Genomic DNA, 16,405 nt, shown 5'->3' with positions numbered 1-16,405 from the left:
ATGTCAGGAAACCTGTTTTCAGAAAATAGTTTCTCAAAGCTGAACAAAGTTAACCCTTCCAGTATTGACAGAGGGGTCTGTCACACAGTCTATATGGGACACCTTGTAAGTGGTGACTGGCTTATCAGAATATGATCATATTGTGTGACTAAGATCCCATTTCATTTAAAGGCATTTTTTACAGCAAAAAAAAAATTTTTGCAGCATAAATATAAGTCAATATTATTGCTAGATGTTAATCCCATTTTTTTAACTATGTAAGTATATTTAGCAGATAGAAGTATATTTGTTTTTGCAGCACAAATATAAGCTCATATTATTGCGAGATGTTTATCCCAATCTTATTAGAAGCTATGTAAGTATATCTGGCAGACAGAAGCATATACAAATATGCCATGAAAGAGTGGACTTAAGTGGTTGGATGTGCACCAATATTTTTGTTGTTTTGCAGATGGAGCACAGGCCTGACATGGAGGAAGGATCACTACAACCCTGGGCCGGTGCGGCCAAGTGCCCGGGACGTATCAAGAACCGAGTCCTTGTTCCGGTTATGATCAGCAAGACGAAATCCCCTCCTGCATGTTCAGTGGTCGGGCTAGAAGCGAGATTGAGTCTTCACAACTACCTCTGTCCTCTTGTAATGATGGGATTGCCGGGATCGTCATTCTATTTCCAATGTCGCCCCTCTTCACAGCTCCTAGGGTCCATAGCTTTTCATTTGGGGATAGGGTGACTTCACAAAAGAGCGCACTCAAGATCCTTTGAGAAGGGACTGTAACCATATATCTTGCCTGACCAGCAAGCATCAATGAGGAACCTTCAGTCTGTTTAATAAATATGGCCCTGAAAGGACAAACTGAGTGTTTCTGATACCTAGACATATCTATAGGTCATTATATTGACAGCAATTTTACTGTTATGTAGTCATCTACGCTCACCATGTCTACAAGTTGTTTCCACTTAGGAGATATCTTATTTCCATCTCCCATATGCTTAGCTCATACTATTTGCTAATATTATATGTTCACACTCATTATGGGTATTTAATGTCTGCTTAGAAACTGGACATATACTCCTGTTATCATCCTTATGTCGATGCCTATAAATGATATAAATATTTTAGCTAATTTCCTACAGCGCAAGTTCTTCAGATAAGAGCTACATCTTCTCTTTATAGGTGCCCAAATAAGCTTACACATGGAGACACTTTAATTTTACCTACTAGACTAGGATGATAAGTTTCCACCAACATAAGCTGTTAATAACTTAGTTGTTCCTCAACCACATAAGAGAAATGTTATACTGAAAATGCATCTCTAAGAAAAAGATATAGTTGAGCTGCTAATTGTCAAACACCTACCTTGGAGGCCCATTTAGTTTCCTCTTATATAACTTCCAGGTTCAAACCCCCATGGTAGCTATTGTCTTAAATTAGTTATATTTTAAGTGTGCTGGTATTGGTACAAATACAAACCACTGCACAAAGCTCTATAACATTAAATTGCTAATCTAATGTGAGTACTTGAAACCCTCTCATCCACTCATTTAAAATTTTTTTATATTATCAGTATAGATCCTACCATCTAGTAACTATTATTAATATATCATCTTGCTAATGTATAGGCTCTCTGGGGTCTATACACATTTCACTGATATGTCATGATACTTTCACCCATGATATTTTGTGATAGAACTACCCCATGTTATTTTACATCATACAATCACTTATCTAGTAAATTAATAGTGAACATTTATAGTATCCTTTATATTCTACAATTTGTTATATCAGTTGCTAAAGATTCTTAAATATTGTTATTAAGGTCCATAAGTTTACATTTGTTCAAATGCAATATGTAATTGGGCATTTATTTATGCTTTTGTCATTCACCTAGATTACTTTATATAGATATCTAGGTGATGGTTTATTTGTCTAAGATATAACAATGTCCATTGAGGCAAACTTTATGTTCCATCCCCTCTTATGTCTAACAGTAGTGGGTATCTCATTATTTATGTGTTTAGGCCCTTAAGTGACCACTTTTAATGCCAGTCTTCCTCTCAATAGTAACAATTAAAAGAGGCAGGTCTAAGAGAGATCCTATAAGTCACTTGAGGAACATTTGATAAATAAAAGCGAGGTTCAATATATGTATGTTCAATTTCATTGTGAACTTATTCTGTATTCACAATTTACTTATATAATGTATTTTGTACATTCGGTTTGTAGCATGTCATTTTTTTTATATTTAGGCGTGTTCACATTTTAGAGGTGAGTCATAACTTTGTGAATCCTGATATTAGGCCCAATATGCTCTAAGTTAATTTGTCAATTAACAATTATCTTTCTCTTATTCTATAATATTTCAGTTGAATTGTAATTTATCCTCTGAATATAACCATGAATACATAAGTATTATATGTTGTATTGTAATAAAACCGCAATAAAAAAACTTTGATTTAAAAAAAAAAAAAATCATTGAAAAAAATAAACAAAATTATCAAAAATAAAAAAAATCAAACCTAATCTAATACCGCTATAAAAATAACCCCCCCAATAAAAACACCACCTAATCTAACAATAAACTAACAATAGCCCTTAAATGGGCCTTTTATAGGGCATTGCCCAAAGTTAAACAGCTCTTTTACTTAAGTACCCCCTAAAAGTAAACCCCCCCACCCACAAAACCCCCCAAAATAAAAAATCTTAAATCTTAAAAAACCTAAGCTACCCATTGCCCCTAATTTGTATGGGCAATAAGCTCTTTGGCTGCACTTTTTAAAAAAATAAAAAAATCTCTAATCTAAAAAAAAAATATCACCACAAAAAACCCTATGTCTAACCCTGAGACAGGTACTCACAGTTCCTGAAGTCGGGCGGTGAAGGTTTTCTTCCAGGCGGCAGCATCTTCATTCAGCGCGGGGACATCTTCTATCTTCATCCGGAGGGAAGGCGGCATGGAGTAGAGGTGACCGTGGACCGGCGATCGCGGAGCAGGACCGGCATGGAGTATCCTCTTCATGCAAGGTACCCCATTTAGGTACCTTAAATTCCTATTGGCTGAAATTTTGAAATCAGCCAATAGAATGAGAGGTACTGAAATTCTATTGGCTGTTCAAATCAGCCAATAGAATTTCAGTAGCTCTCATCCTATTGGCTGATTTCAAAATTTCAGCCAATAGGAATGCAAGGTACCCCAATATAAATACCTAAGTGTTCGGCGGCGACCGCATGAAGAGGATTCTCCACACCAGTCCTGCTCCGCGATCACCTCCGCTCCAGATGATGATAGAAGATGTCCCTGCGCTGGATGAAGACCTTCACCGCCTGGAAGAAGTCCTTCATCGCCCGAGTACCTATTTGGGGGTTTTTTGTTTGTTATTTTGGGGTGGATTTTTTTTTTTAGATTAGGGATTTTTTTTTTTTAATGGGCAGCAAAAGAGCTGGGTAGTTTAGGCTTTTTTAGACTTAGTTTTTTTATTTTGAGGGGTTGTGTGGGTGGGGGGGTTTAGTTTTAGGGGTAATTGGTACTTTATTTAGGTAAAAGAGCTGATCGCTTTAGGGCAATGCTCTACAAAAGGCCCTTTTATGAAGTATTGGTAGTTTATTGTTAGTGGGGGTTTTTTAGATTGGGGCTTTTTTATTTTAATGGGCAGCAAAAAAGCTGATTGCCCTTTTAAGGGCAATGCCCATACAAATGCCCCTTTAGGGGCAATGGGTAGCTTATGTTTTTTTAGACTTAGGTTTTTTTATTTTGGGGAATTGGTTGGGTGGGGGGGGATTAACTGTTAGGGGGTACTTTGTAATTTTTTTAGGTAAAATATCTGTTTAACTTAGGGCAATGCTCTACAAAAATCCCTTTTAAGGGCTATTGATAGTTTAGTGTTAGATTAGGGGAGTGTTTTTATTTTGGGGGGACTTTTTTATAGCGGTATTAGTTTAGGTTTAAAAAATGTTATTTTGGATAATTATGTTTGTTTTTTTCTGTAATTTTAGAATTTGTTATTTTTTGTAATTTTAGTTTTTTTTGTAATGTTAGATTTTTTAATTTTATATTATTGGGGTTAATTTATGGGGTTTTAGGTTAGGGGGCTTAGTGATTACTTTATTATTTTGCGATGTGGGGGTTGGCAGTATAGAGGTACATTTTGCGTTAGGTGTTTGTTAATACTCCGCGCGGGCAGTTAGGTTTTTTTTGTTTACACTCCATGCGGGCGGTTAGTTTTTTTTGTAAATTTTTGTTAATACTCCGTGCGGCGGTTAATTTTTTTTGTAAATACTCCGTGCGGGTGGTTAGTTTTTTTTTGTTAATACTCCGTGCGGGCGGTTAGTTTTTTTGTAAATACTCCGTGCGGGCAGTTAGTTTTTTTGTAAATACTCCATGCGGGCGGCTAGTTTTTTTTGTTAATACTCCGTGCGGGCAGTTAGTTTTTTTTTGTTAATACTCCATGCGGGCGGTTAGTTTTTTTTGTTAATACTTCGTGTGGGCGGTTAGTTTTTTTTGTTAATACTCTGTGCGGGTGGTTAGTTTTTTTGTTAATACTTTGTGCGGGCGGTTAGATTTTTTGTTAATACTCCGTGCGGCGGTTAGTTTTTTTTTTTTAATACTCCGTGCGGTGGCTAGTTTTTTTTGTAAATACTCTGTGCGGGCGGTTAGTTTTTTTTGTTAATACTTTGTGCGGCGGTTAGGTTTTTGTGCAAATACTCCATGCGGGCGGTTAGTTTTTTTTGTTAATACTCCGTGCGGGTGGTTAGTTTTTTTGTTAATACTCCGTGCGGGCGGTTAGTTTTTTTTGTTAATACTTCGTGCGGGCGGTTAGTTTTTTTGTTAATACTTCGTGCGGCGGTTAGTTTTTTTAGTAAACACTCCGTGCGGGCGGTTAGTTTTTTTTGTTAATATTCCGTGCGGGCGGTTAGTTTTTTTGTTAATACTCCGTGCGGGCGGTTAGTTTTTTTTGTTAATACTTCGTGCGGGCGGTTAGTTTTTTTTGTTAATACTCTGTGCGGCGGTTATTTTTTTTTGTAAATACTCCATGCGGGCGGTTAGTTTTTTTTTGTTAATACTTCGTGCAGCGGTTAGTTTTTTTAGTAAACACTCCGTGCGGGCTGTTAGTTTTTTTGTTAATACTCCGTGCGGGTGGTTAGTTTTTTTTGTTAATGCTCTGTGCGGGCGGTTATTTTTTTTTTTAATACTCCGTGCAGGCGGTTAGTTTTTTTTGTTAATACTTCGTGCGGGCGGTTAGTTTTTTTTGTTAATACTCTGTGCGGCGGTTATTTTTTTTTGTAAATACTCCATGCGGGCGGTTAGTTTTTTTTTGTTAATACTTCGTGCGGCGGTTAGTTTTTTTAGTAAACACTCCGTGCGGGCTGTTAGTTTTTTTGTTAATACTCCGTGCGGGTGGTTAGTTTTTTTTGTTAATACTCTGTGCGGGCGGTTATTTTTTTTTTTAATACTCCGTGCAGGCGGTTATTTTTTTTTGTTAATACTTTGTGCAGGCTGTTAGTTTTTTTTGTTAATACTTCGTGTGGGCGGTTAGTTTTTTTTGTTAATACTTTGTGCGGCGGTTAGTTTTTTTTGTAAACACTCCATGCGGGCTGTTAGTTTTTTTTGTTAATACTCCATGCGGGTGGTTAGTTTTTTTGTTAATACTCTGTGCGGGCGGTTAGTTTTTTTTGTTAATACTCCGTGTGGGCGGTTAGTTTTTTTTGTTAATACTCCGTGTGGGTGGTTAGTTTTTTTTGTTAATACTTTGCGCAGGCTGTTAGTTTTTTTTGTTAATACTTCGTGTGGGCGGTTAGTTTTTTTTGTTAATACTCTGTGCGGCGGTTAGTTTTTTTTGTAAATTCTCCATGCGGGCGGTTAGGTTTTTTTTGTTAATACTTCGTGCGGCGGTTAGTTTTTTTAGTAAACACTCCATGCGGGCTGTTAGTTTTTTTTGTTAATACTCCGTGCGGGTGGTTAGTTTTTTTGTTAATACTCTGTGCAGGCAGTTAGTTTTTTTTGTTAATACTCCGTGCGGGTGGTTAGTTTTTTTGTTAATACTTTGTGTGGGTGGTTAGTTTTTTTTTGTTAATACTTTGTGCGGGCGGTTAGTTTTTTTTGTTAATACTTCGTGTGGGCGGTTAGTTTTTTTTTGTTAATACTTTGTGTGGGCGGTTAGTTTTTTTTGTTAATACTTCGGGGGGTAGTTATCAAGCCGTCTACTTTTCTGGCTTTGCCGGCCCAATACGCCCGCCTAAGCTCGCCTCACATCGACGCCGCGGACCTGAAAAAATACGCCTAAGTTATCAAATAAAGCTGTCAAAAAGCTGCGGGGCGATGAGCAGCGGACTGTGAGAGTTATCACACATCCGATCTCGCTGCTCTTCGGCTTTTTCCCAGCTTTATTGCTAGCCTGTCACTAAGCACTCACACTAAACTACACTGTTCTATCCCTATACCGGCGCCCCCGGAGCCCCCCGCAACTCAATAAAGTTACTAACCCCTAAACCGCCACTCCTAGACCCTGCCGCAACTCTTATAAATGTATTAACCCCTAAACCGCCGCTCCTCTTATAAATGTATTAACCCCTAAACTGCCAGACACCGCTGCCACCTACAGTATACCTAGTAACCCCTATCCTGCCCCCCCCTACACCGTCGCCCTCTATTCTAAAGTTATTAACCCCTATCCTGCTGATCCCGCACCTCTCCGCAACTAAATAAATAGTTTAACCCCTAAACCGCTGCTCCCTGAACCCGCCGCAACCTATATTAAACCTATTAACCCCTATCCTGCCCCCCCTACACCGTCGTCACCTATAATAAATTTATTAACCCCTAATCTGCCTCCACTACACCGTCGCCCCCTATAATAAATGTATTAACCCCTATCCTGCCCCCCACTACGCCGCCGCCACTGTAATAAAATTATTAACCCCTAAACCTAAGTCTAACCCTAACCCTAACGCCCCCCTAACTTAAATATTAATTAAATAAATCTAAATAATATTTCTATTATTAACTAAGTTAATCCTATTTAAAACTAAATACTTACCTATAAAATAAACCCTAATATAGCTACAATATAAATAATAATTATATTCTAGCTATCTTAGGATTTATTTTTATTTTACAGGTAACTTTCAATTTATTTTAACTAGGTACAATAGCTATTAAATAGTTATTAACTATTTAATAGCTTACCTAGCTAAAATAAACTGAAATTTACCTGTAAAATAAATCCTAACCTAAGTTACAATTACACCTAACACTACACTATACTTTAATAAATTATTCCTATTTAAAAATAAATACTTACCTGTAAAATAAACACTAAGATAGCTACAATATAATTAATAATTATATTGTAGCTATCTTAGGATTTATATTTATTTTACAGGTAACTTTGTATTTATTTTAGCTGGTTAGAATAGTTATTAAATAGTTATTAACTATTTAATAACTACCTAGCTAAAAGAAATACAAAATTACCTGTAAAATAAATCCTAACCTAAGTTACAATTAAACCTAATACTACACTATCATTAAATTAATTAAATAAACTACCTACAAATAACTACAATTAAATACAATTACATAAACTAACTAAAGTACAAAAAATAAAAAAAGCTAAGTTACAAAAAATAAAAAAATAAGTTACAAACATGTTAAAAATATTACAACAATTTTAAGCTACTTACACCTAATCTAAGCCCCCTAATAAAATAACAAACCCCCCCAAAATAAAAAAATGCCCTACCCTATTCTAAATTAAATAAAGTTCAAAGCTCTTTTACCTTACCAGCCCTTAAAAGGGCCATTTGTGGAGGCATGCCCCAAAGAAAACAGCTCTTTTGCCTGTAAAAGAAAAATACAACCCCCCCCAACATTAAAACCCACCACCCACATACCCCTAATCTAACCCAAACCCCCCTTACAAAAACCTAACACTAATCCCCTGAAGATCATCCTACCTTTAGTCGTCTTCACTCAGCCGAGCCACCGATGGAACCGAAGTGGACATCCGGAGCGGAAGAAGTTAATCCTCCAAGCGGCGCTGAAGAAATCTTCCATCCGATGAAGTCATCATCCAGGCGGCGCTGAAGAAAAGTCTTCGATCTGGCTGATGTCATCTTCAAAGAGGCGCTGAAGAGGTCTTCTATCCGGGCAAAGTCATCTTCCAAGCCGGGTCTTGAATCTTCCTTCCGCCGACGGGGAACCTCCTTCTTCACCAACGGACTACGACAAATGAAGGCTCCTTTAAGGGACGTCATCCAAGATGGCGTCCCCTCAATTCCAATTGGCTGATAGGATTCTATCAGCCAATCGGAATTAAGGTAGGAAAAATCTGATTGGCTGATGGAATCAGCCAATCAGATTGAGCTCGCATTCTATTGGCTGTTCCGATCAGCCAATAGAATGCGAGCTCAATCTGATTGGCTGATTGGATCAGCCAATCGGATTGAACTTGAATCTGATTGGCTGATTCCATCAGCCAATCAGAATTTTCCTACCTTAATTCCGATTGGCTGATAGAATCCTATCAGCCAATCGGAATTGAGGGGACGCCATCTTGGATGACGTCCCTTAAAGGAGCCTTCATTCGTCGTAGTCCGTCGGTGAAGAAGGAGGTTCCGCGTCGGCGGAAGGAAGATTCAAGACCCGGCTTGGAAGATGACTTCGCCCGGATAGAAGACCTCTTCAGCGCCTCTTTGAAGATGACATCGGCCGGATCGAAGACTTTTCTTCAGCGCCGCCTGGATGATGACTTCATCGGATGGAAGATTTCTTCAACGCCGCTTGGAGGATTAACTTCTTCCGCTCCGGATGTCCACTTCGGTTCCATCGGTGGCTCGGCTGAGTGAAGACGACTAAAGGTAGGATGATCTTCAGGGGATTAGTGTTAGGTTTTTGTAAGGGGGGTTTGGGTTAGATTAGGGGTATGTGGGTGGTGGGTTTTAATGTTGGGGGGGGGTTGTATTTTTCTTTTACAGGCAAAAGAGCTGTTTTCTTTGGGGCATGCCCCCACAAATGGCCCTTTTAAGGGCTGGTAAGGTAAAAGAGCTTTGAACTTTATTTAATTTAGAATAGGGTAGGGCATTTTTTTATTTTGGGGGGTTTGTTATTTTATTAGGGGGCTTAGATTAGGTGTAAGTAGCTTAAAATTGTTGTAATATTTTTAACATGTTTGTAACTTATTTTTTTATTTTTTGTAACTTAGCTTTTTTTATTTTTTGTACTTTAGTTAGTTTATGTAATTGTATTTAATTGTAGTTATTTGTAGGTAGTTTATTTAATTAATTTAATGATAGTGTAGTATTAGGTTTAATTGTAACTTAGGTTAGGATTTATTTTACAGGTAATTTTGTATTTCTTTTAGCTAGGTAGTTATTAAATAGTTAATAACTATTTAATAACTATTCTAACTAGCTAAAATAAATATAAAGTTACCTGTAAAATAAATATAAATCCTAAGATAGCTACAATATAATTATTAATTATATTGTAGCTATCTTAGTGTTTATTTTACAGGTAAGTGTTTATTTTTAAATAGGAATAATTTATTAAAGTATAGTGTAGTGTTAGGTGTAATTGTAACTTAGGTTAGGATTTATTTTACAGGTAAATTTCAGTTTATTTTAGCTAGGTAAGCTATTAAATAGTTAATAACTATTTAATAGCTATTGTACCTAGTTAAAATAAATTGAAAGGTACCTGTAAAATAAAAATAAATCCTAAGATAGCTAGAATATAATTATTATTTATATTGTAGCTATATTAGGGTTTATTTTAAAGGTAAGTATTTAGTTTTAAATAGGATTCATTTAGTTAATAAGAGTTAATTTATTTAGATTTATTTAATTAATATTTAAGTTAGGGGGCGTAAGGGTTAGGGTTAGACTTAGGTTTAGGGGTTAATAATTTTATTACAGTGGCGGCGGCGTAGTGGGGGGCAGGATAGGGGTTAATACATTTATTATAGGTGGCGACGGTGTAGGGGGGGCAGATTAGGGGTTATTAAATTTACTATAGGTGGCGACGGTGTAGGGGGGGCAGTATAGGGGTTAATACATTTAATATAGGTTGCGGCGGGGTCAGGGAGCGGCGGTTTAGGGGGTAATAACTTTATTTAGTTGCGGCGGTGTAGGGGGGGACAGGTTAGTGGTGTTTAGACTCGGGTACATGTTAGGGTGTTAGGTGCAGACAGCTCCCATACAAATCAATGGGATGTCTGTCAGCAGCGAACTTGTACTTTCGCTATGGTCAGACTCCCATTGATTCCTATGGGATCCGCCGCCTCCAGGGGTGGCGGTTCGAAAACCAGGTACGCTGGGCCGTAAAAGTGCCGAGCGTACCTGCTAGTTTTTTGATAACAGCAAAAGTAGTGAGAATGTGCCGCACTTGTGTGCGGAACATCTGGAGTGACGTAAGAATCGATCTGTGTCGGACTGAGTCCGGCGGATCGAAGCTTACGTCACAAAATTCTACTTTTGCCGGTCTCGAGCCTTTGATAACTAAGGCGTATCAGCCTCGCCACAAATACGCTGCGGAATTCCAGCGTATTTGAGGTTGACGGCTTGATAACTAGGCCCCCATGTCTGGGCGGTTAGTTTGTTTTGTTAATACTTCGTGTGGGCGGTTAGTTTTTTTTGTTAATACTTTGTGCGGGCTGATAGTTTCTTTTTGTTAATACTTCGTGCGGGTGGTTGGGTTTTTTTTTGTTAATACTTTGTGCGGACAGTTGGGGGTTTTTTTGTTAAAGGGACACTTGAACCCAAAAAATTTTCTTACGTGATTCAGATAGAGCATGAAATTTTAAGCAACTTTCTAATTTACTCCTATTATCAAATTTTCTTTATTCTCTTTGAAATGCAAGAATGTAAGTTTAGATGTCGGCCCATTTTTGGTGAACAACCTGGGTTGTCCTTGCTGATAGGTGGATAAATTCATCCACCAATAAAAAGTGCTGTCCAGAGTCTGAACAAAAAAAGCTTAGATGCCTTCTTTTTTAAATAAAGATAGCAAGAGAACGAAGAAAAAATATAATAGGAGTAAATTAGAAAGTTGCTTAAAATTGCATGCTGTGTCTGAATCACGAAAGAAAAAATTTGGGTTCAGTGTCCCTTTAATACTTCTTGCGGGCTGCTAGGTGTTTTTTTGTTAATACTTTGTGTGGGCAGTTAAGGTTTTTTTTTGTTAATACTTAATTTTCGGTGGTTAGGTTTTTTGGTTAAATGCTTTGTGCGGGCGTTTTTTTGTTTGTGTTGTTAATATGTTAATAATTCATGCGGGCGGTTATTTTTTTTTTTGCTGAGCGCGCAACTGGCGGCAGCGACTGACGTGTTACAAATACGATTATATTATAGATGTGAAGAACATAGGAATGTAAAATATACGTAACACACTTCGGGTTTCTAAACAATTCATAGAATATGTTATTTTTTTTTACAGTATCTAATATTTTTTGATAATTATTATTAATATTTTGTATTTAATATTTCAATAACACGCCTTAAGATATCTAAGTTTTCATGTGCGCTAACCCGATACTGCGTTAGACCTACATTGCGAAACACGAATTGCATTAGGCATATTTTACATTCCTATGTTCTTTGCATGAAAAACAATGTAATGTGTGATATTGCTAATGTAAAATAGATACCTATAACTATATATCAATAGGAATAGATAAACAGGGAAAGGTATATACAGATACATATATATATATATATATATATATATATATATAAATGTGTATTTAAAATAAAAATAACATTTTACTGTATGTGAAGAATACTGGAATGTGAAAAATTCATAATTCCTGTTGGCATAGTGCGCAAGCGATAAGACTTAGGTTTTTTTCTTCTGTGCTCTCACGGTATCCAAAGTCCTGAAGTTAGTGTATTTATCTGGATTCGCTCGTGCACAAAACTGTTACTTTAAACTTGTAATATGCGCCTAACCCATGCACACAAAAAGATTACTTCCAGCAAAGTAAACTAGCCCATAAGCAGATGTGCACATACTCCAACTACTTATAATGTTTGCTCCCATAAGACTATATCTGCATCTATAACCGTCTTTCCGCCAGTAGTGTTGGCTGTTTACCATTGTACCCACATTAATAGGGACATGACCTTGGTAATCCTACATCTAATGACAACTGGAGATTCATTATTCAAAAATCAACTAATGCATCAATAGATTCTCAACTACAAAAAGTGACTAAATGGTTCCCTTACTCAAATGCAAACTAAGCGGCCCATTTATCAAGCTCCGTACGGAGCTTGTGGGCCCGTGTTTCTGGCGAGTCTTCAGACTCGCCAGAAACAGCAGTTATGAAGCAGCGGTCTAAAGACCGCTGCTCCATAACCTGTCCACAGAGAAAAATACCAAATATAAAAAATGGTAATAGCGTGCGCCTGAGGTATGTGTAAAAAAACAAAACACCAAAAAATGGCGTGAAGGCAAAAGGCAAAAGACAAACTCAAATTACTAACTCAAACTCAAATTAATTGGTCTTCAAATAATGTAGTGCAGTGCTGTTTCTAAAATGATTAGACAGTGTCACTTGGTGAAATAACTGAAATGAAACAGTGTGGATTGTTTGTATATAAAACAACCCTGTTTCTATAACAATGTATGTATATGTATATACCTTTGTGCAAAGTGACCAAATGAAACAATTAAAAAACAACAATAGTGAATAAACAACTGTGAGTAAAACAAATTTAGCATATATAATCTCTATAGATTAAACTCTAAAACATGTAAAAAAAGAGAGAGAGGCTTATCGTGAATAAGTCCCAGAAGTGGTGATATAAGTTGAACACTGGAGACTGGAAACGGAGGTGTTCCTAAAGTCAAATACTGAAGGTCTTTTTCGTCTCAGTAGAAATATTCAGAGGAAAGGAATATTTGAAGAGCAAACACAAGGGAAATCCTGATATTTTTAAATTCTATCCTATTGATCATATCTTACCCTCGACAGACTATAATAGAATTATCCAGCTAAGGATCCGGGAAACGTTTTGGATCCACAAACTGAAAACTCTACACCCATTAGGTCTGAACTCAAACCTAGATTTAGCTGCTTTCAGTTAGATTGTCACAAACCCAAATTTAGTTGTCTTCATTTAGGCTGTCTTCCCCATTATCATCAGTTTTTCACACTTACAACCATGCACATTACCATTCGGGATTTACAATTATGAGAGTGAATTTCATATTAGCTGTCTTCACCTAGGCTATCTTCCCCATTTTCATCATTTTTTCACACTTACAACCACGCACATTACTATTCGGGACTTACAATTATGAGAGTGAATTTTATATTAGAAACATGAATTATTTACATTAATAAAATCTAAATTCATTATTTTCATCTAAAGTTAATATATACAATTTCCTTTTTATACATACATATAGCAATACAGCTAGAAGAGATTGCACCTTTAACACACTATACAATCCCTGATATACTGGGATGTCTAATACGGCACTTATGAATTAATGCCCACCTGTTCCCCTGATGCATCTTTGAAAAGAGTAAAAAATGTCTCCTCCCATATCTTTGAAAAGAAAGAATGTCTCCTCCCATACTAACCCATGTTATGAAAGATAGATTAGAACAACATTTTTTTTAAACGTATACGCGCATATAGAGTTGATTATTTGAAGGCTTATATAGTTGCCTCTAACATATACGTAACAGAAAGTACATAAAGATATAACTGGATCCTACTAGTATAAAGAGAAGATTAGATATATTTTATAGTCCACTCTGACCAAAACATTTGTATAGCTTGGTTTTTAACTACCTTGCAGGTGTTTATCAAACACTTGCATAATTTGATCTCACTAACATTTTCTTTTTTAAAAAAAGATATGATATATTCTATATTTTACTTCTATTAAACACCGTACATGCTCTTGGAAGTGTTCTATAATATACCTTTTAGGATCGAGATTTTGTTACTTAGTGCTGGATACAACTTGTAACAATTACTTAGGGCCGGATATAATTTGTAACTATTATATAGTTCTTAGATACAGACTGCATTTTATACACTGCTTGTACCATTACAGTTTAACAATTGTGTTGGTGTATTCGAGCCCACAGCCGTCCACTAAAGATCTCGGATGCCATCCGGCACAGCGTACTGACTGCTGTAAAAACGTCAGCCCGCCTATTCGCACCACTTTCAACAAGGGTGCCAATACTCTTGTGAGTATATTTCCTTTTTTCTCCACTTCCACTGTGAATTTTACATTCAAGACCTACTTGCACAATGAGGCGCTGTCTTCTTTCTTACTACTCCATAACCTGTCCGCCTGCTCTGAGCAGGCGGACAGGAATCGCAGGAATTCAACCCGATCGAGTACGATCGGGTTGATTGACACCTCCCTGCTGGCGGCCAATTGGCCGCGAGTCTGCAGGGGGCGGCGTTGCACCAGCAGCTCTTGTGAACTGCTGGTGCAATGCTGAATACGGAGAGCGTATTGTTCTCCGCATTCAGCGAGGTCTTGCGGACCTGATCCGCACTGTCGGATCAGGTCTGCAAGACCTTTGATAAATAGGCTTCATAGTCTTTATTACCAAATACCTATAAGGCTGCTACAGTCATGTGTGGGGGATGGTTTTACCCCAAATTAACCAGCTAGTGATCACTTCCTATTCCTCTAGAATATCCCTCCTTCTTGTCTAAAATTACTTTTATTTGCAAGTTGTACTAAATGGGCTAAGAATTTGGAAATTACCTAAGTTTAAATATTTAAAATGTGTCTCTCCATAGTTACAACATGTCTCTGTCTAGATGATATTCTGATATAAAACAAGGAAGCTGGAAGTGCACAAAGCATTGGCTACAACCAATAGATACAGTAACTACCTTATTCTTTTCATAGAAGCACAAATGGTACACAACAGACAGCTGATTAGTTTGTTATCTTCTGCTAATTACATCATTAAACTGTCACTTGTTCAGTTTTGTTTAAAGTGAAGGTTAAGTTACCGGAATCTCTAACTTGAATTCAAATCTATGTTAAAAATGAATATGAGTTTCAGTCATCATCTTTTACAAAATCACGGTGAAATGAAATTATCGCTTTTTAAAATACATATTTTCTTCGTATCCAAAACAACCCTTTCTATGTTTTTATTTTCAAGATCATGTTCTTCAAGCAACCAATTGAGATTCTGGCCGTTAGGCGGCCGTCGATCTACGTCACCAACCTCCTATTTAAACTGCACATGCGCTACTCTATAATTCTCCATCTTGGACTCTATGCACGCTCCAGTTTGGCGCATGCGTAACAGCTTGAAGTCGGACAAACTTAATACGTAACATTGTTTGTTACGGAACTCTACCAAACAGTAGAATAACAATAGTATGTTGCAAACCGCAAGTAACGCATGCGCATTGGTGAATGCGATCGGAAAATATTGCATGCGCATTAGTAATATTAATCGTCGATTGGCACATGCGCAATACTTACTGTCATCGTGAACGAGCTTGGGAGATGCGTATAGAGCGGCTGGGACCACTCTTTATGCAACAGCATAGAAATCAGGAAGTAGAGGTGGGGAGGAGTTTACAAGCAAACGGTAGGCAGCATAACATGTTAAAAATAATAATACATTTGCAAAATGTATTCAAATAAACTTAGTAATACGATTATATAAGTGATGTATGCATTTATGCATTCAAATAGTGAAAACTTAACCTTCACTTTAAAGTTAAATGGACATGAAAACTTAAAATGTCCTTTTTATGATTTAGACAGAGAACACGATTTTAAACAAGTTTCCAATGTACTTCTATTATCTCATTAGCTTTGTTCTCTTGGCATTATTTGTTGAAAAGCATACCTAGGTAGGCTTAGGAGCTGTGAGCAAGCTGCTGATAAGTGGCTGCACAAATATACCTCTTATTATTAGCTTACTTGTGTGTTCAGCTAGCTCCCAGAAGTGCTTTGCTGCTCCTTCAATTAAGGATAACAAGAGAATGAAGCTAAATTGATTATAGAAGTAAATTAGAAAGTTGTTTAAACTGTATCTTCTATCTGAATTATGAAAGAAAAATATTGTATCCCACGACCCTTTAAATATTAAAAAACTAGAAGAAAAAGCAACTTGTTCCAGCATATAATTCATTTATTTTGCTATTTTTAATGTCTATATCCTAATTATACTATAACCCTTGCCAGTCTTTCAGTGATTTTTGCTTTTAGAAAAAAAAAAGAGATACGAGAAAGTGAGTGTTTTAAAAACACAATAATCAGAAATGTTTATTGTTCAATTAAAATAAATGTTTACATTGTTGTTGCATAAAGAGAGCCATTTGTATTAAATAAAGCACGTCCCAGACAACCCTCACTTGTCCGACCAATCAGCTTCATGCTAGAAATGAAATAGCAAAGAC

This window comes from Bombina bombina, chromosome 8, assembly GCF_027579735.1.
Source record: "Bombina bombina isolate aBomBom1 chromosome 8, aBomBom1.pri, whole genome shotgun sequence".
Taxonomy (NCBI): domain Eukaryota; kingdom Metazoa; phylum Chordata; class Amphibia; order Anura; family Bombinatoridae; genus Bombina; species Bombina bombina.
The sequence above is the reverse complement of the archived record's forward strand: the minus strand, read 5'-3'. Positions refer to the sequence as shown.